General features: G+C 36.7%; 1 long non-coding RNA gene across 2 annotated transcripts in view; it reads right to left on the reverse strand.

Annotated features, from left to right (window-relative positions):
- Positions 1-22,134, reverse strand: part of LOC138145406 (uncharacterized) — a 129,864-nt gene that overhangs the window by 11,258 nt on the left and 96,472 nt on the right. Inside the window, exon 7 of one of the 2 annotated variants that reach the window (XR_011164227.1) lies at positions 17,525-18,384. The exons of the other annotated variant lie outside the window; for it this stretch is intronic. This is a non-coding gene — a long non-coding RNA (uncharacterized lncRNA). Of the gene's footprint in view, positions 1-17,524; positions 18,385-22,134 lie in introns of those variants that run through there. 2 annotated transcript variants of the gene reach the window in all.

Here is a 22,134-nt window from a genome sequence, read left to right on the forward strand (position 1 = left end):
ATCTATCTATCTATCTATCTATCTATCTATCTATCTATCTATCTATCTGTCTGTCTGTCTGTCCATCTATTCATACATCCATTTCTTTAATCATTCATTAATTAAGTTATTCATTTTTTCTGCTAGTCATCAGTTTCAATTTTGTTTTGAAATATTTTACTTCACAAACAAATATTCCCTTCCAATTAAAAACAAATATTTTTATACTGTTTTCTTTTCCATTTTTAAATTTATTAAAGTTGTTTTTCTCTCTTCTGATTTATCAGATTAATGTTTTATCAGTGTTGTTAATTGTTTTTTAAGAACTAATGGGCTTAATTTATTTGTTCCATTTTTTTCTCCCATGTCATTTCTTTCCATGCATAGTTGTATTATTGCCTTTCCCCCCTTAAGTCTCCAGACTGATTACTCCATTTTCATATCTAAGGCCTGGGGATAGAAACTTAATTTATTATTTCAATTTCTTTGCTTCCAAGCAGCTCTGAGGTCACCATGGTGGGAATTCCCTCCACCAAAAGAGATTATAACCTTTCCCCACCTTGGTTGGCAAACTTGGGGAGTTACTAAAACAAACAAACAGATAGACAAAACATTGTATTGCTGATTGGATAGCATTCTGGTGATATTTCTTGCTGCCAAATATTTATTTCCTAGTAAAATGAATGTTCCTGCAAAATATAAAATTTCTTTGCAAATGTATTTCTTTAGATACTAGCCTGACCCATAGTTGGTGATTGAAAATCATTTATAAAATATAATAGATAGAATATTTGATTAGGATTTTAGTTGAAAATCATATTTCTCTTTCTCTTCTTCACTGAGAACCACATTAAAATTAATATGTTCTCCTTAATCTACTGTTCAACCATTTTCTCTAAGTTTTCCATGCTCTACTTTCATTGTATTTTAATTAAGTCCTTATTTTGATTTTGCTTCTTGGATTACCTCTCTAAACCCATATGCCATTTAAGATATTACTTTTAAAAGTTCCTTGTTATTTGTTACTACCTTCTAATTTCATTGTATTATCATTGAGGTGTTCATGTAGGACAAACATCTCTGGGGTGACAGCTTTCTCAGCCCTTTTAAGGGTACTTATACACCTTTGCTGTCCACCTTCACCCAACTCTCACCTGCGACTCCAAGGAGCTGTAGTATGCACAGCAGGAACACCCTAGTAAAACACTATCAGCAGGAAAGTTAAACCAGGATGAGGGGACCCAGCAGGCCTTAGGGCTATGTTATACTCCAATAACATTGATCTTTGTAGCTGGTTTAGACACAAAGCAAAAGGTGGAAAAAAGAGATCTGGACATCATTTATGATTTAAAATTAAATAAACACAACACTTGTTCACTTCTTCAAGTAACTTTCCAGGACTATAAGCTCTACGTCAGGTAGAATGGTTCTAAATTGATCAAAGGGTGTTTCCTCACTGGAAATCATCCTACCTGCCACTTCATGTGAAAGAAATCACAGGTTCAGTTGAATGTAAACAAAAGAGTTACAAAAACAAACAAAACTAAACTAAATGCTTCAGAAACTCAGGCTAGATACCACCTTTTCTAGGAGACCTGTCTTGCTCATGAATCTTATATGATCAAATGAAATGCTATATAAATAAATCCCCTTCTACAACATAAAATGATATAAGAATTGGTAATAGCAGCAGTAGTAGTAGTAGTAGTAGTACCAGTACTAGTAATAGTAATAGTAGTACTAGTAGTAACACCACCATCACCAACAACAACATAGTCCTTAACATGGTGTTTGAACAGGTGGTAATCAATAATTGCATAATGATTGAACATTTTAAGTCTTATAAAAGTTACATATTTGAGAAATCCAAATAAAATTAACACATTTTAATTATTTTAATCTTCAAATAATTTTTCAGTCTAATCAGAAAGCTATATTTTGCATTAATGATTAAAAAGTCAACTCTTAATCCCATCTTTTGGTACTTCTTGGCTCAGAGGTTTTGTTTGTGGGATACATCATTGCCTTGTACCAGTTACAATCCTAAAATTTGGATGTGTTATGTTGTATTGAAGACTGATTACTTTTTGGGAATGTTTTGGGTTCAGTTTGAGGACTGTTGCCATCCCTTCTAACTCTGAAACACCAAGGCTCTCCAATTTATGAAAATGGGAGAGTCAGACAGAGACAGGGGGATAGAGATAGAGAGAAATAGATAAGGACATTTGCAGTCCCCACTCTAAAGATAATCTGGTTATAGTGATGTTTGAGGAAATTTTCTGAAAGTTCAGAGGGCTGATACTAAGAATGGGTGTCCCTATTTATCACTGGGTACACACTCAACACTTTCCCCATTCCCTGACAAGTCTTTGCTTGACTCATGGGGTTTGGAGATATCAGGGTGGCTGCCATACCATGTTGACATTTCAAAGTAACAGTTTAATGGAGGATTAATTGCATGCTTAATTAAATTCCTTTCTATTGTTGTTGTGTACTTTTTTAAGCCTCTCTCTGGGGGAAAAATATTTAGCTCTCAAGAACAATTAGGAGGGTAATAACATTTCTGTGAATTCTGGTTTTGCAGCTGCATTTTAAAAATGAAAACATTTCAGTACTCCTGCGGAGCTCCCTAAAAGAGCATCTTTTTAATCATGCTGTTTAAAAGAAACCTTTAAATGTAATGAAATATTTAGTAAATACAACAACAAGTTTTTACCTTTTTAAGTTTAGGTATTGTTTCACTGATGTAAAGAGATGGTACAATCACACCATTTCAGAGTTGGAAGTGACTTCAGAAGCCATCTATCCTAACGTCTACCTGAAAGTTGTGCCCACTATAAAATTTCCAGGGAGTTGTTTTGCACCCTGTAATTGCAGAAATCAAAGGAGCAGGGAATTCACTACTTCTCCAAGCATCTGCACTGGGATGGCTCAAATTGTTAGAAAAGTTATCTCTGTGAGTTTCTTTTTTCACTGATTTCCACCCTTAACTGGTCTCTGAAACTCATACCTATTATTCCTGGCCCTACCTAGGGTACAAAAGATAACATAATTTATATTTCTTTTATAAGACGGTGTTATGGGAATGTGAATTTAAGTTCTTCCTTGCCCCTAAGCCCTTTGATAGGCTTAAGTAATTCTGAGAACGTTCCTTGGTTTGAAAATATACTCTGGCCCCTAATAGGCTGAATGTGGTGACATGGAGCCTATAACTAAAGACTTGGTTTTCAGGAATGCCCACACCTTGTTACCTAATGCTAACCCTAATTCCAGCAGTGGGTCAAGAGGGTTGCGACATCCTCTGAGACAGAAGAAGGCTATATGTACCCTGATGTGAATTTTTGCTTTGGGCCTCACTTTGAGAAGTGTTGTATGATTTGACCAGATGAGACTCTGGGCTTTGAAAAACCCAGATGTTGGTGCTTCCCTGTATGGTAACTGACTAAGTATGGATGTGATGGTCAAGACAGTTAGAAGCCTGTCTATGGAACTGTTTCTCTGTCTGTTTGTAACTTTTGCTTGTAACCTCTGTATTCTCTGAAGTTCTGCATGCTGACATTTTCCCCCTGAACTAGGTAAATGACATATGTTTGATTAAAGCAAGATTGTTAACCTATTTTAATTTGCTTTCCTTTAGTAAAGCAGATCTAAGAACCTGTGTTGGTGGCCATCCCGGGGATGCTGGGGTGCTTGCAGCTCTAGAGGGGTCTTCAAATACTATAAGAAAAATAATATGACCATATGAACCTTATATTCCCCAGGGTAACCATCAAACATTCCCCAAAAGACTGCCATATGATAGAGACTCAAGGTCCAACCATTCTGGTTGTCATTTGTTGGATACTCTCCAATTTATTAATGCCTTTTAAAAATTTTGATACCAACAACTAAACACAACATAGATGTGTTCTGTCTAGTTCAGAGCACAGAAGGTCTATCACCTAGTTATTTTTGGAACCTGGGATTCGTTTAATGCAGGACAATATTATACCAGCTCTTTTTTTATTTCAGGTCATGCCCATATTCATATTGAGTTTGGATTCCAAAAAAATTCTCAGTTCTTTACCAGGTAGATCATTATATAACCATATACACCCCTTCTATATCTTTGTAGAAACCTTTGTTTTTGCACCCAGGTGTAAGACTTTATATTTGTTCTTAATAATTTTCTCAATTTTGTATAAGTAGATTCACTTCATGATCTTGCTTGTTAGAACCCTTAATATTACTTCTCAGTCATCCAGTATATTAGTTATGGCTCCCAGTCTCTTATCCTTTGCATAATTGGTGAACTTGTGATTCTCTGCTTCTTTGCAGTATGTTAACCAGTAAAGGGCCAAGCTGAGATCCCTAATACCTTCCATTTCAGTGTGCCTTCCATATCAACACTGAACCATTAATTAAAACTGCTACTTTTTGACTCTCACCATTTAGCCAGTCCTGAAAGGGTGACAATTTAATTTGAATCTCTCCATCTTTACAACAATATTATAAGGTGACTGATTATATGATTTGCTACATTCGAGGTTAAACATTACTCTAGTGTTGTCCCATCTACTACGTTAGCAACACTATGTAAAAGGAAATGAGCTTAGATTAGATTTCTGAGCATGCTTAAAGAGATTTAACCTACCCATTTTAGGAATCCCAGCTTCAGGAACCATGCCACAAAAGCAGCCAACCTCTATAACATAGCTATACTTGACTCCTTGCTGTTCCTTGTTTACAATTCCTCCTTCCCGATTCAATGGATTTGTCCTCCCTTTCTCCAATATTTCCCTGGTCTCCTATGTTCCTTGACTGTCTCTGGGTCTCAGTTCAAATATTAGTTTCTTCAAGAGGTCTTCTTTCCCTCCTCTCTGCCTCCCTCACTCCTCTTACCCCAATTCCCCAATCATCTGGCACTGCCAGTATTTTCCCTCTGGCGTTATTTTTCATTTAAAAGATTATATATATATATATATAATAGTACCTAGCTATTCCAATGGTATATCTCCCCTTAAAATGCATTCTCATTGAGGAAAGTGAATGTGTGTGTTTTGCTTTGTTTTATTCTTTTGTTTTTAAATTTTGTGTATGTTTAGTAGTTATCTCAGTGCCTGGGACATCAAAAACACTTAATATATGATTAATGACTAAATAATGAAATGCAAGAGTAAAAAACAAAAAAAATCATTAATCTTTTTGGTATTATAAAAATATATATGATAAGTTCTTTCAAGGTAATGGATGCCCTCTTGCCAAACATTATCTTTGGAGGTAATTGGGTTAGATAATTCAGAAGGGGCATTCAAGCACCAGTATCCAATGATTCTACGATACATAACCCTCCTTTGTTTAATTCCAATAAACTTCTACATGGTATATTATGTTCTATCAGTTATATTGAAGATAAAATAATATATCTAATAATATTCAGTTCTACTCATGGTCCACAACTGTTCAAAAGATTTCAGTGGTTCTTCTTTGCAAACATATTTCAAATTCCTTTACCTAGCATTCATTCCTCTCTAGAAGCTAGCACCAAATGTACCACTGGAGTCTTGGATAATGACACCATTCTAGATGTCCTATTTTTTATGCAAAATGAACAATTTGTTTATAAATAATATTCTCCATTCCTACTCTCCATGCTTTTTCTATTAGTTTTCTTTGTTTCTGAAATATACTGCACTCTATTGGGCTGTTGGGACACTAATCTTATGATCCAGTGCACATGCTTTCTCTTCAAGAAGACTTTCCTGATCCTTATTATGGGATCTGATCTCCCCATACTATGATTTGGATAAGAGAAGTTATATAGAGCCTGCTATGCACCAGGCACTGTGCTAAGTGTGTGTGTGCATGGCTGCATGTGTACACATATATGTATGTGTACACATGTGTATGTGCACACAAGCACAGATATCTTTATATACATAAAAATGTATGCATGTGTGTATGTAGATAAATATAGATACAACTACAGATATATATTCAAGGTAGACACTATTATTCTCACTTTACAGTAGAGGTAACTAAGAAAAACAGAGATGAAGTGAATTTTGCTGGGACACACAATAAGTATTCAAGGTTATATATGAATTCAGTTCTCCCAACTGCAGGCCCCGTACTTTGTCCTCTAGATGCCTTTAGGTTATGTTTTTAGCCCTCTTTCCCTATCCCTCATAAAATTATTTTTTATTATATTGTAATATATAAAAAAAGGATCCAGTATTTTCCAAGTCCATTAAGGCCTAGTGCAAACTCAGGTAAATTCTATTAAGCTAGGATTGTGGCCGGTGCAATCTTGGCAACAAACTCTTATCTGCTTCCTGAGAATAGCCTAGTTAAAGTTGAGAGAAACTCATCACCAGTTGGCTAACCACTAGTTGGTGAATACATTGATTTTGTCAAACTATGAAGTAATTTTCATGTTAGCTATTTGTATATCTGCCCATATCTTCTAAATATGTTCCTTAAGGGAAGGGGGGTTCAAAGAACACTTTTTTTCCTTCCTATATATTTTTTCTATTTTTTTCTGCACTTATTCTAGCATTCCATATATAGGTACCTAGTAATTATTGATGGAAGAAATAGGAAGGAATGGGAAGAAGTTTAGTGGAATGGAATAGAATGAAATAGGGTGGGATTGGATGGAATGGAAAGGGTTAAAATGAAATGAAATTAAAGTTTGAAGCATTTTTTTACAAAGTCTATTGATTTATAAGTTTGCCTATTTGTGGTCTATATTTCCTCTTTGTCCTTCCCTTTTCACCTCCAAAATAATCGTCCCTTAACTTATTATTTTAAAGAAAAGTGCAAAAAACCATCTGTAAAATCAATCACTACATGCAATAAATCTAGTTTTATAGGTAATGTTCCAAGCCTATCCAAGTCTATCTCTACAGAAGTGAGTGACAGAGTAAGGCTGAGAGTGTTCCACCCCCCTAGAATCAAGGGTTACAACTGAAAACTTAAGATTACTGAATTTAGATTGGATTATGATGCTGTTATTTCTATTTACATTGTTATGGTAATTGTGAGTATTGTGTCCATGTCTTTGCTTACTTTACATTGCATCAGTTCATACAAGTTTTTAATGCTTTTCTCTGTATATACATGTATACATATATACACACAAACACATATGGATATATACACCATGTATATATGTGTATACATATACATATGTCTTTCTATCTATATATCATGTTCATCATTTATCAGAATAAAAGACTTAAGTTACCATGATTTGTTTATTCCTTTCCCAGTCAATGAAAATTTCATTTGTTTACATTTCTTTGATAATACAGAAACAAAATGGAACTGCTGCTGTAAATATATTGGTTTTTATGCAACTTTTATTTTTAATTCAATGACTTCCTTGGGGTAAATGTCCAGCCCTGGAATCACTGGCCAAAAACATGTGGACAAATTAGTCCCTTTGTTTGCAAAATTCCAAATCGCTTTCCAGAAGGGTTGCACCAATTCACTGTACCACTGCCAGTTGCCTCAGTGTTCAGTGTGCCTGTCTTTCCATTTTTGTTCGAAAAAAGTTTTTTTTTTTTGTTGTTGTTGTCATGCTTTCTTCTTTTTTCACTTAAATTTTGTAGAATTATTTCATATGGTTGTTCATAGTATACAATTGCAGTTTGTGTTATTGTCATTAAAGCCATTGCTTTAAAAATGTTCAAGTACCAAACCAAGAAGATAGAAAACATGAAGCTATGTTGTTAAACTCAGAATGAATGATAATGAAATGAAACTGTTCTTTTACACATTTTGTGACCTGAAAAGTCAGACCATATGTCACTTTTCCTGTTTTATACAGTGACCAAAAATCAACACATTAATAAATTACTGAGTAAGTAACAACTGGATGTAAATAAACTGTGCTTGCAAAATTGCTGATCAACTTTCTTGGCTGCATACTTAATGCATGTTTCTCTCAGAGGCTGGGATTCATTTTTTTTTTTTCCGGAGAGATGGATCAAGTGAAATTAATAAAACCATCTGTATCTAATGCAATAATGGCACTACATTTATGGGAGAAAGATAAATGGCAAGAAGAATTTATCATGCCTGAGAGAATTGATTTTGCTTCTATATTTCCTGAGTTTTATCCACATTCTTTGAGACTGAATCCCCGCCATGAATCTATATCCAAGAGAGTAAAAATGGGCAAGTTCATCATGGGCATTGCTGAGAATACTGCAGGCTCATATGATTCTTTTTTTGTGCCTAGATTTACCTTTATTTCTCATCGAACAGTGACTGAGTTGAAAAGCCCAAGTTTTCTCTAAAAAAACTGGCTTTTACACAGACCATATTTGAGGCAATTAAAATGTTTTCAGATACTTGGGATCATGCTGCAAGTATCTTGTCCTCTGAGTCTTCTGAGACTAAATGTGTTTCCACAGAGAGCAAGGCTGTGGCAACGGAATGTTCTCACAGATAATGTCTCCTGCTGCAAGCATTTTGGCCTCTTAGTGTTCTGAGCCTAGATGCATTTCCATAGAGAGCTAATCTGCAGTAATAGAATGTTCTCAGTTCTCAAAGAGAAGGTCTCCAGCCACAAATAACTTGTCCTCTGAAGTTCATATGCTTGTACTGATTTTATTTTTCCTCACCTCCCTATCGGGAGGTGAGATGTCCACAGTTGTTACACATTGCATATTTTCCAAATACAGAGAGCAGTTGTGTGGACTTTCCACTATACTACACACACACACACACACACACACACACACACACACACACACACACACACACACACACCACCGCCACCACCACCACCACCACCACCACTACCACCACCACCACCAGCACCATTCACACAAGAACCATCAAAGATTGGTTCCATTAAGGAAGGGATTAAAGGATGGGAGGGGTGGGATAAGGGGAGAGAATGGAAGAAAGGGGGTGAGTGGTAGGCAGACCTCAACCAGCTCTGGGCCCCATCTCCTAATTCCAAGGATAGGAACTCACTCCTCCTCCCTGATATGATTCTTTAACATTTTTAGCTATATCAATTTTATTTTTATATATAAAAAATCTTTTAAAGATGTCTATCCTAAAAGATAGTAGGAAATTAATGAGGGAAGGAAGTAAGGAAAGAGAAAGAGAGCGAAAAGAAAAAGAAAGAAAGAAGAAAAAAGAAAGACTTCACCATGTATAAATATGAACATATATGTATTTATTAAAGGAAGTCAAGCAGAGTGAATCTGTCCTCAAACTCATGAAGACCCTGGTCTAGTCTTACTTCTGAAAAAATACTAGCTGAGCAAATGGATCAGTACTTCCATGCCTCAGAAAACATGAAAGCAAGAAGTTACAGAGCAAGTGTTTATTTTTGTTGCTAAGGGATATTTCACAATGACAGTCCTCCAAACCAATGGAGTAATCATGTTCTATTCTACCTAAGTATCTATTTGGAATGGGGTGGGCAATCCCTGGGTTTTCTTGTGATTTCTCTTGATAGAAAGTTTGAGCTATAGAAACTTCCTCCATAAATACAATCTGATAGATTGTAGTCCATTTTTATTTGCATAGGCCACTGAGAAGCTGTGACTGGCCCAGTGTCAAAGGAGAGAAGACTTTAGCACAACTTATTCTAAGACCAATCAGAAACTCTGTGTCAGTGGTTCTTAAATGATTTTCTTTGTTGTGAACTTTTTGGCAGTCTGGAAAAGCAAATGGACTCCTCATAATAATGTTTGTAAATGCATGATTTCTAAAGCAATAGATTATTAATAAAACTAATTATTTGGAATTTTTTCCAAATCAATGTATCTTTAAGTATAAATATATTTAAAGTTAAACATATGTATATATTCAAAATTAGTGGGAAAATGTTTGCGAAATATTTACTATATATAAGTATTTTTTTAAGAAGCAAAAGCCTTAATAAATATGCAAATATTTCCATACACAAGGATCCACCATGGGAAAGACAAGCTGCCAGGAGACAGCCATGCCAGGGTTCTAATTTGGCTAAATAAATTTGTCCAGATATATTCTGAAAAGACTTGGGCTATATTTTTGCCATGTACCCTCATGTGTGCCAATTGCGCTGGGGCAGAGTTTCACAGATAATACACAGGAGGCACTGGAGTTTTTGGACTCCAGGCTTCAACAGGTTCACTCTTGATCTGGTTGGACTGGGAGACACCTTCAGAGGGTTAATAATCTTATTTTATTCTAGTCTAGGCTTGTCCATGTTTTGCTGATAATGGAAGCACCAATTCCTATAGCATTCCGTAATCATCCTTCTAGCAGGGACTGGTAAGAATTGGGGGGAGACTGGCAACTACCCCTATGTCTTAATGGGGTCAATTAAGACAGTCACAGCTTGTGCACTCTCCTAAAGCACCTCAAGTCTCATTGGGACCAGTTCAAGCAGGTACATGAATTTCTATATAGATTACCCAAATCTCAAATAGGTTCCCGCATGGATTCCACTATGAATTCCCTATGGCTTTCCCTATGGAGAGTCCGCTCACTGATAAGTGCCCATTTGCTTTATAGGGCAGCAGACAAGGTAAGCATCTTGCCAACATTAAGCTCACAGTTAACTTTAGCAATATCATCATTCTGTGCAAGTGTAGTAAATATCACATTCTATCACTCCATATCTCATAGTGCAGCCTCAGTACGACTGGCTATCACTATGATTCTGGGAATTACTGTCTGGAATGCTTGGTGTTATTCTGGGAGTTTTTATCTAACACCTGGAAACTAGATGTTATCATGACCATGGATCCTGAGAAACTAAACTCTAAAAGAAGGTAGCAAAATCTTCCTTACTTACCATCAGGGAAAGAGGTGACAGCTTCAGGAGCTCTTAATGCTCCCTGAGATGCACTGTTAGTCCCCTTCACTACTGCGGAAATGGCACCATGCCCACCTGAGAGCCAAGAGGTCTAAGAGAGGCAAAAGCTACTTTCAACCCTGGAGAAAAACCTGAATAGTAAGCAGAGCTTACAGCACCATCCCTGCTGTGTTACTCTTGTGGAGTGTTCTTTACAGACATTACTATAGTCACTGTGTATGGCATTTTCATGACTCTTCATATTTCATTCTGTAAGGGATCATATAGATCTTTCCATGCTTCCTTGTATTCATCACATATATCTTCTATTACAGTACAGTAATATTCCATTAAATTCACTTACTACGTTTTATTTAGCCATTCCCCACTGATGAGCATATACTTTACTTATAATTATTTCTTATCACAAAAAGTGCTACAAAATATTTTGGGACATGTAAGGATTGTATTTTTTTCAAAGGGCTTTTTGTGGTATAAGCAATTTACGTAATCTCTGCATCAAAGTATATGGACATTTTAGCCATTTTATTTGCATAATTCCGACCTGCTTTTCAAAATCATTGTTATGATTCCCAGGTCTATTGACAGTGCAATACAGCATCTATCTTTCTATGACCACTCCATGCCTGATTTCTCCCATCTTGTCATCTGTAACAACTTTTGGATATTATATTTATGGACATAGGTATAGATAGAGAAATATATATACACATATGTATATATGCATGTGTTATATGCGCACACATATATTATCAGTGTATATATGTACATAAAAGTTTATTATTATATATAGTGTGTCTGTGTGTGCATATATATATACATAATTTATGTGTTATTATTAGTGATTTGGAGAATTATTTCATATATTTGCTAATAGTTTGAAATTCTTCTTTGGAGAAATATTTGTTAATATAATTTTTCCACTATTCCACTTCCATCCCCCTTTATTTCATGTGTTCATTAAAAAAAAACACTATGCTTAACTTCAAGGAGTTATTCCAATATATTTGAAGAGCAGTAACAAAATTTAGCCCATTCAATGGTGTAACAACAATGTGATATACACAGTGCTGACTGTGGCTATGAAACAAAATGGAACAGGCTCTCCATATGGAGGACAGCAGCAAAGGATTTATTCAAAGACCAGAAAACTGAGTCCCAAAACCAGAAAGTCAGATTCATTACTGAAGTTGGTACATATAACCAATACAGCAAACATGCACATTCCTAAACCTTCCCAAACCTTTCATCTGTCAGGACTTCCTTAAGAATTCTCCTTTTTTACTCACAGCAGCTCCTCAGCCTCCATGCTGCTTGCTTCCAGCAGTTCTGACTCACTCTCAACTTGTGCTCAGCTTCTTAACCTGGTCATTAGCTCCTCCATGCCCCACCCCTTCCTGTTGCATCAGCATGTTCCTCCCACTGTGAGATCCCCAAGTTCTGTTTTTTAATAAAGGCTTGATATAATCAAGTAGAAAGCTCAAATTGAAAAAAGGCACTAGTACTTGTTTGCCTGCCATTAGAAGGGGAAGGGAAGATATTCAAATCCCCATTACCATTTCAAATGGTGAATGGCTTAATGAATGATTCTACATGAACGGAAGGAATGCTATTGCATTAAAAAAAAAAGAATATGAAAGGTGAATCAATGGAACAGAGTAGACATTAATACACCACAGATGAAAATGATTAGAGTAATGTTATGCTTGCCAAATGTTTATAAATTCACTATTTGGTTTAAAAAAGAAAAAAATGAAAAAATGGAAATCAGTCTGACAGAAATTGGGCATAGTCCAATAACTTATACCATTTACCAAGATAAGGTCAAAATGTATACATAACTGAGATGTAAAATGAACTATCACAAGAAAATTAGAACATGGAACATATTACCTATTAGACTTTTGGTTAGGAAAATAATTTATGAAATAAGCAAGAAATAGAGAACAAATTTAGGTGTAAAATGGGTAATTTTGATTACATTAAATTCAAAAGGTTTTTATACAATTAAACCAAGATTAGAAGGAAAGCAGAAAATTGAGAAAAAAAAAATAAACATTTTCTTGGATAAAGGTCTTATATCTCAAATGTTTAGATAACTTGGTCAAATTTATAAAAATATGAGTCATTCTCCAGTTGATAAATTTATAAAGGATATGAACAAGCAGGTTTTTGATGAAGAAATCAAAACTATATTTAGTCATATGAAAAAATGCTCTAAATCATTATTGATTAGAGAAATACAAATTTGACATATCATCTCACACCTATCAGATTAGCTAAAATTATAGAAGGGGTGGGTGATGACAAATTTTGAGGGAGATGTAGAAAAAATGGGATACTAATATACTTTTGCTGGAACTGTGAATCAATTCTATCATTTCAGAAACCGATTTGGAATTATGTCTAAAGAGTTATTAAACCATGTATATACTTTGACCCAGCAAAACTACTATTAGGTCTTTTTCCCATGTTGATCAGGGAAAAAGGGAAAGAATCTATATGTTCTAAAATATTTATAGTTGCTCTCTTGGTGGGGGCAAAGAACTGGGCATTGAAGGGATTCCCATAAATTGGGGAATGGCTAAAAAGTTGACTTATATAATTGTGATACAATATGACTTTTCTGTAAGAAATTATTAGTTTGGGGTGGCCAGGTGGCTCAGCAAGTAAAGAACACCAGCTCCAGTGTCGGGATGACCTAGGGATCAAATCCAGGCTCAGATACTTAGCACCACACCCAGAAATTACTGGACGTGTAACTTTGAGCCATTTACTTAACCCAGATTGCTTTAAAAAAAAAAAGAAATGATTAGCTGATTGATTTTAGAGGGGGAAAAAACATGGAAAAACTTGCATGAAATAATGAGGAATAAAATAAGCAGAAGCTAAAGTACATTTTATACAGGAATAGCAATATTATTTGAAGAACAACTAAGTTATTCTGAATAATATGAATACTCAGTTCAGTTACAAAGATCTGTGAAAGAAGCTGCTATTGACCTCCAGAGAAAAAGTGATAAATAAAAGTTTGCATAGTATGGCTTTACATATATATTTGTATCTATATCTATATATATATGTGTGTGTGTGTGTGTGTTTGTGTGTATTTATATATAAATACACACACACTTGCAAATATATACACATGTATACATACAAATATACATGTATGTAGTGTGTGTGTGAGAGAGAGACAGAGAGAGAGAAAGACAGAGAGAGAGAGAGAGAGAGAGAAATTTTGTAGTGTGGTGTACGGAAAAGAGAGACAGTTAGAAATAAAATAAAACAAAATAAATATTTAAAAAGAAATAAATAAGAAAACTTCAGGGAAACCTGGGAAGACTTATATGAACTGATTCAGAGTGAAGGAAGGAAGAGAGGAAAGCAAACAAGCCCTTATTAAGTATCTACTGTGAACCAGGTATTGTGCCAAGGGCTTTATTATTGTTGTCAATTTGATTCTTAAAACAACCCTGTGAAGCAGATACCATTGTATGTCTATTTTGTATTTGAGGAACATAAGACAGACAGACACAAAGTAACTTATGCTGGGTTACACAGCTACTAATCGTGAGGCTAGATTTGAACTCATTATTCTTGATATAAAGTCCAGTGTTCTCATTTACGCCACATATGCCACATAAAGCATCCTTTTTACAAGGAAACAGAACCATAGGGGTGTGTGAAGCATGACAATAATGTAAAATAAATGTTTATTTTTTATTGATTAACAAAATGAAGTATTATTTTAAAATTAAACTAAAGGCTTTATAATTAGAATGATAAATCTTGACCCAGGACAACTGCAGAGAAAAAAAACAAAACAAAACGCTTCTTGCGTTTCACTGGAGAGGTGGGGATTTGTGGACATTGACTTTTGCAAATACTAGTAGGTCTCCTTGTTCTATCACGTGGTTTTGCTGAACTATTTAAACATATCAGTAAGATGCTTTAACACCCTAGCTACAATTCTGATTTCTCTTGTTGCTGAGTCATTGAGAGAAGAACCTTGCTCAAGGTTACAAAGACAGTGTGCTTTAGGGGAAGACTCAAACCTAAGATTTCCTAGCTCCAAGCTGAACTCTTTGCCCATTACTCCATACTTTCTCTCACAATGAGACAGAGCTGGCCTTAGATCCTGAAAGACCTTAGTTCAAGTCCTTCTGGAAGGTTTCTAGATTTGTTTATATATGTACAAACAAAATATGCCCATGTGTAGGATTTTGAGGTAGAATTCACTTAATGACAGGAATGTACACAAATATTCACATGCATTCACATGCATACAACATAGACATGTGTATCTATTTTATATATGTATATATATACACAAACACACAGGTAAAAAGTGGGTGGGTGTAAGGGTCATGGGATTTAAAGATCTTCCATGCCCCGTTGGACTTGCTGATGTAGCAGGAAGGGGTGGAGCAAGAGGAAGCAGAAGCCAAGCTAGCGTTCCTGCGTTGGCTGGCGGGGGTGGTGACGGCGGCAGCAGCAGAGGCAGTGGCAGCGCGAAGCCCTTTTTGAGTTAGGACTGCTAAGGACTTTCTGCTAAGGACTCCTGCTGAGGACTGCCAGGGGCCGGAGCTGCTGGGAGCGCGCTTCCAGGACGCTGGGTGGTTGCTGTGCGTGGGGAGAGGAGGACCTTTGCCTGAGGTAGCCTGTTCTGTTTTAAAGGCTTGAAAATGTGGGTGCTTTCTACTTTATCTACCTGTGCCAATGTCATAACTACTCTGATGGCTTTCACTTTCTGGTTTTGGGACTCAGTCTTTTGGTATCTTAATAAATTTTCTAGTTTATTTCCTCATATGGCAAACATGACGTATTTTGTAATGGATAATTATATCAGCATATTTGTAATCTCTATAGGCATTGTGAATATGGCATTGCTGATACAGTGGGTCACATAAAACAATGAACATTCCTTAATTGACAACAGTGTTCCTCACTAGCCCTACATTGGTGCTAACTCACTTTCTTTAATTAAACAACCAATCATGTTGTTCCCAACCTACTGTGCTGGCTACCCTGTAACCAACTGCATTGTCTTCCCTACCTACTTACTATCCCAAACTGTATTAAGCCTTATCTCAGGCAGGACTGGGGACCTGGGACTTCAAGGCCACATGTGGACCTCTAGGTGCTCAAGTGCTACCCTTTGACTAAACCCAAACATCACAGAACAAATACTCTTAATAAAAGGATTTGTTCAGTAAACCATAAACTCAGTCAGAAGGCCACACCTGAGGACCTAGAAGATCACATTTGGCCTCAAGGCTGTCGGTTCCCTACACCTGTGACTCAGGTGCTTTGATCATTGAGAGAGCCCTCTGACCTAATGTATTGGTTCATGCTATTTTATCTACATAATAAATCGATGATTCTCTGACCATTGTCTCTCAACTTACCTTAATTTTCAAATGTAATAACACCAACCACTGTGGTAAGAAGTTCTTATAAATATCATCTCATTTAATCTTCACAAAAAGGCTAAGAGGCCCTTGCTATTATTATCCCTATTTTAAAATTAAGGAAACAGGTTCAGTGACTTGCCAGAATCTAAGAGGTATTAAGTGTCTGAGGCTGAATTTGGACTCAGATATTCTTGACTCCAGGTGCTGTGCTCTCTCATTTCAATACTAACAGCCTCTGAGAGTGTATTTTGAGGTGTCTAATAAGGACCAAGGAATAAAACTCAGGAAATGTAACTCTAATTGTACCATAATGAACAAGGAGTTGGAGGAGGGGGAGGGGAGCAGGGTGAACACACAATGACTGATCTCGGCAGGTTCTGTTAAGCCACATCACAATGTTCTACAGCCTACGCATGTGCTAGTTTTCGCCGGCACACAGCTATGAGAGTTTGTCTAAAAATCTACGTCTCTAGAGTCGAGGGACCTTGACATGAATGTACTTCATACCTGTAAGTACCTTCCTACATAACTGACAGCTTGGTCATACTTAATAAACATATGATTCTTTGAATTTTAACAAATGCTTTGTTTGCTGTGAGCCCTTCACCAGCTCTGGTAGGAGACTTTCTGATAAGACATTATTTACAAGCTCTAACAGGTGCATATTGTCTCTCATTACACTTTACCCAGTCTTCTGGAAACTACAAGTTAGCAAAAACATCTGGAGTGAGCTAGGCAGGTGTTTATTTGCTAAGATACTATGCAGATTTGCCCAGGTGGGAAGGCACCTGTTGTTCAACAGAAAACTTTGCTTCCTCAACTGAGAAAATAAAAGCAATGATCTGTGCAGGTTAAACAACAGCCCTTCCTCCCTTCCCCTAATGATACTCTCCTCACTTCATCACCACCTGAGTGCAAAATCCCAGTCAGCAAACAGGGTGAGCAAAGAAGTTTCAAACCCCCCTACACTCAGCTTCCCAAAGCGGGTCATCACCAGTCTGATGGGCCCTCCAAGTGATTCTGCGGGGAAGTTGGCTTCCTGGGAGAAATCTACCTCAAGCAGAGCTTATCTCTGAAGGATTAGTAATTGCTTGGCTCCGACAATGTTCTTCTACCAAATTATTCTCACCGGGAGATATTCATGAAGAAAACTTGCTTCTTGAGGTAGATTTCACTTAGTGACAGGAAAAAATAATACATAACAATGGAAAAAATGACAGGGGAAGAAGATACTGAGTTTTTATTTTTGAATCCTAGACATAATATTTGCAACGAAAAATGAATGGGAGACAACAGAGACAAAGGGCGAGAAGGACCTTGAAAGCAGGGCCTCCAGTGCAGTGGCTATTTTCCTCCTACTGTGTTAACCCTTGTCCTTAAGTAGAAAGTAAAAGCTGTAGGGTCCAATCACTGGCTTCTTCCCTTGGCAGAGGGAGAATTTTGCCAATGAGTGTGGCTGTCAATGATGGTATCTTTTTGTCTCTCAGATGACTTTTGCAAGTTTTCAGAAACCCAAAAAGTGAAACAAAGAAGTTGAAAACAAAACAAGAAAGTATTCCTAAACCAGAAGAGAATAGAAAATAGGATTCCATTCAATCTATCACCACAAGACTGAACAAGTGTTTATTAAAAGCCTAGAATCTACAAGATAATTTGCTAGGAAGAGTATAACGAAAGACCAAAAACTGTCTTTACCTTTAAGGAACTGACATCTTATTGGAGAATAAGAGAAAACAGGTAACCGTAGAATTAGGGTAACTCCAATTAATCACAGAATGTCCAGATGTCTTTCATGAATTAGACAATCCAATGTAAATTGGGTATGAATAAATATGTCAACTGGAAAGAAGCCTGGATGGAGCCTTTGAGTTATGGAATGAAGGCACAGGAATTCACTGGGCGATATTTGGTGACAGAAAGTATCAAACACACCCCTAGGCCTTTCTATGCCACAGCCATCCAGGTTACAACCAGCATTCTAGTAAGTTTCAGTTGAATGATCATCACAGCCAGCCATGAAAGGATTCCTGAGAGGAAATGCCAGTGGGGGAGTGGTGCAGGATCAAATTCCCTCCTCCTCTTCCATGAGCAGGCAATTCCCTTATGAAGTTCAAGATTTCAGAAGATTTGATGTTCCCACTAGCCCGTTATTGTCCACAGCTCACGTCAGGGTACCTGAAGAGTAGAAAGGAATGGCAGGCTCTGAACAGGGACAGAGTGATGCAGGACAATTAAGTGGGCATACCAAGGAATCTCTGGGTACCCATACTAGGAGCCTAGGAGAAAGTTATACAGAAGGAAAACTTGGAAGGACTCCACAAACATCCAAAAAGGGCTGCCAGGAAGAGGAAGGTATTACTTACTTCTGGCCATAAGCGGGCTCTGTGTTTGAGCCCATCCTTCTCAGACACCTTGTGAGTGCCAGGAGAAAGTTTTGGACTGGATGGATGTTCCTGTTACTGTCATCCTGTCATTACCTGCTTAGTAAATTATCTTTTTAAAGACAACTTCACTTTCTGATAATTAATATGGACCACTCTGAGGAGGTTCATGGCCAGTAATAGGAATCTTAGCATCTTGAGGTTACCCCTAGAACCCTGAGGGAAGAAGCCATTAGATGCTTTTGGAAAACTGGCCTGCTACTTTGAGTGAGAGTTGGGGAAGAAAACCTGAAGAGGCTCCAAAAGTAAATATAAGAAAATTTTAAGAGACAGAAAGCCTTAGATTTATTTAAAAAAAACTTTCTTAAAAAATGTCACCAGAAATGTGCTTTGTAGGAAGCTGAGTATTCCAAGAAGCAGAAGCAAATTTATTCTAAGCAGAGTGTATAGCTTATAGATAAACAGAGTTGAGAGATGTCATGCCATTTTGGGTGCAGGGAAAAAAGATAGTAAATAGGGAACTTTTTTTTTACTGCAATATGGAATATAAACAAGTAAGATAATGGAAAATAAGTATGAGAGTTAGTTATTTGTTGAACCCCATTTTTCCATTGTAACATTGAGGTCAATACACATCTATTTCACTATTTAGAATATGCATGTAAATGTCAAAGGCAATTTCAAAATTAACTGGAAGTAGGAATTTAGTGATAGCAGCATAAAACTTCAAAAATTATAAATCCCCACCCTAATGAATCAAAGCTTCTTAGAGACTTATGGGATAAGGGTGGGTTAAAAAAAAAGACAACAAGAAAAAGTAAAAGCCAACACTGAGCAAACAACTTTCTCCATTGAAATGCTGCATTGAGACCACTGAGATCCAGGTAATGATCACATCTGCTCTGGGGTGGATCTCTCCTTGATTGATGTACAAAATTAGAAGAAATATTTAATTTACTGTTGGGTTACTATTGCTGGTAGTTTTGTTGGTGATGGTTGTGGTTAGTACCTTGTTGTTGCTGCTGTTTCTGTTGTTGTGAGAAATGTTGTTAAGTTTTCAATGCCCCACCTTCACTGTAGCCCATGTGATCCATTGGGAGGCAGCATGGTCCAGTGAGGGCAGTGGGGGATGCAAGGGCAACATCAACCTTTCATCTGCTTTGACTTTCCTGTTCTGTGTTATCTTCCCCCTTTGAACTTTAAGCTCCCCAAGGCAGGGGCTGTTTCTTTTTTGCTTTCTGTATTCCAGTGTTTAAAACCATGTCTTCCACAAGAGTCTGTATTAACCAAATGTTTATTGGGTTAAATGAAATTGTTTCATTTTCAATCTCACTCTGTGCATAGTGTAATATTTATGAGGTTTGTTATTCAAGACAATGAAAACTTAAAAAAATCATTTTCCACTCCATTAATTTGTTTTATAAACAAACAACTTTTTATAACTTGTCAAATGTCTCCTTGGTATCAAGAGGGGTAATATATTTGAGTTCACAGTGACTCTCCTTTATGTCAGGCTACAACAACTGCTTCTACTAGCCAGGGGTTAAATAAGAAGATATTATCTGCATGATCCTATTGTGTAGACTCACCCAGGTCCAGTCCCAACAGGGGAGCATGGGCTGTTGCCTTCAAAAAGATGAGGGACAGTATGCCAAGTCATTGTCTCATAAAGTGCTGAGTTATTAATGAAGGAGGTCAGTCTTAAATTCCCTGAGATTAGAGATGAGATGACTGCAGGTATAATAATAAAAAAATGAAATCTGAAATTATCAAGATTCCAAACCCTGAGAAAGAGATATGGAAAATGGATATTTTAACAATTGAGCTTAAAGAATCTGAGTTTCAGAATATAAAAATTTCCATGGAACTCAGAAGCTGAGTCAATGAGTGAATTTATGAATTAATAAAAAACAATGTTTAATAATCACTTACTATGTTGCAAGCACAGTGCCTTTTAAGTTTTGGGATACAAATACATTCAATAGTCAACAGTCTCTGCCCTCAAAAACATATAATGGGGAGAGCAATATGTATAAATATAATGAATGAATGGGTGAAGAAGTATTTTTAAGTTATATTTCACTTTCAGTAGCATGCTTGGTGAAGCAGATCAGACCTGGAGTCAGGAAGACTCATCTTCATAAGTTCAAATCTGCTCTCAGACACTCACTAGCTATGTGACCCTGGGCACATCACTTAACCCTGTTTGACTCATTTTCCTCATGTGTAAAATGAGCGAGAGAAGGAAATGACAAACCACTATATTATCTTTGCCAAGAAAACCTCTAATGGTGTCACAAAGACTCGGACATGACTGAAAATGACTAAACAAGAGGTCCTACATTATAAATATATAAACAAAGACAGTCCCGATCCTTAAGGAACTTATGTTTTAATAAGGTAAAATGGCAGACACTAACGAGTCTTTTTTCATATTTCCCCCATGTGCATAACTCAGAGGTATATGTCTTGCAGAAATGTCCATCACGTAGCCTAAAAGACCAACAGCATAGATCTCTCAGCTATGGCACAAAGTTTCCAAAGTAAAACCCCAGTTTTGAATATTATTTTAAACGATGATAGAGCATTTATTAAGTACATGCTATGTGGCAAGGACTTTTTAAAATCCTGGATCCATCCCTATAGGCCCTCCCCTGCAGCCTTCTCACTCTTGAACTTCCCTACCATGCTCACCCATTATTTTCCTCCAGGAGCCTCTGTTGTGAGGAGAGCTTGGATCTGGCCAAGCTTCATTCCTCTCCCACATTTACTTCTGATTTTCTGGACTATGTCAATATGCCCCTGAGAATCCTCCTCTCTCCCCATCACCCTTTTCCTCTCCCTTTTGTTTGTTGTTTTCCATTATAGAAATGCAAGGTCTTTGAGGTCAGGGACTGCCTTTCATTCTGCTTGGGTTCACATCCCCAGAACTTTGCAGTGTTGGTACATAGTAATTGCTTATTAAATGTTTATTATTTATCCTAGCTTTGCTTACTATATGCTGGTACTTTGATAAGCTCTGGGAATACAAAATCTCAAGTGAAAAAATCCTTGATTTCCTTGATTTTAAGATCTATTGTGATAATCTGCAATACATAGATATATGATGGTATATACAATGCATATGAATAGGAAACAGTGTTATGAGGAAAGGAGCGAATAACTGGGTCAGATCACAGTTGATTGAGAGCCTCTGCCCCTGCTGAGGAGGAAGTGCTGATTCCCAGCCTCCATATTTCCTGATTCTCCAACTAGGCTAATACTACTAGAAATATGAGTTCAAAAGAAGCTCAAAACTGGGTTGTATTTTTGAAATTCTTTTGTCTGTTTCCAGGAAATTTATAGGAACTCAACAGATAAAGTTCTGTCTCTAAATTGTGTGAAGGCCATTCAAATGTTGCAGTTTGTACAAATATCATTACATATGTTGTTCAGTCATGTCCTTCTCTTTGGGACCCAATTTGAGGTTTTCTGGGCAAAAATGCTAGACTAGCATGTCATTTCTTTCTCCAGCTCATTTTACAGATGAGGAATTGAGGCAAAC

This window comes from Petaurus breviceps, unplaced genomic scaffold (genome assembly GCF_028583685.1).
Source record: "Petaurus breviceps papuanus isolate PSGF00001 unplaced genomic scaffold, PetGlider_PUasm1.0 139, whole genome shotgun sequence".
NCBI lineage: Eukaryota > Metazoa > Chordata > Mammalia > Diprotodontia > Petauridae > Petaurus > Petaurus breviceps.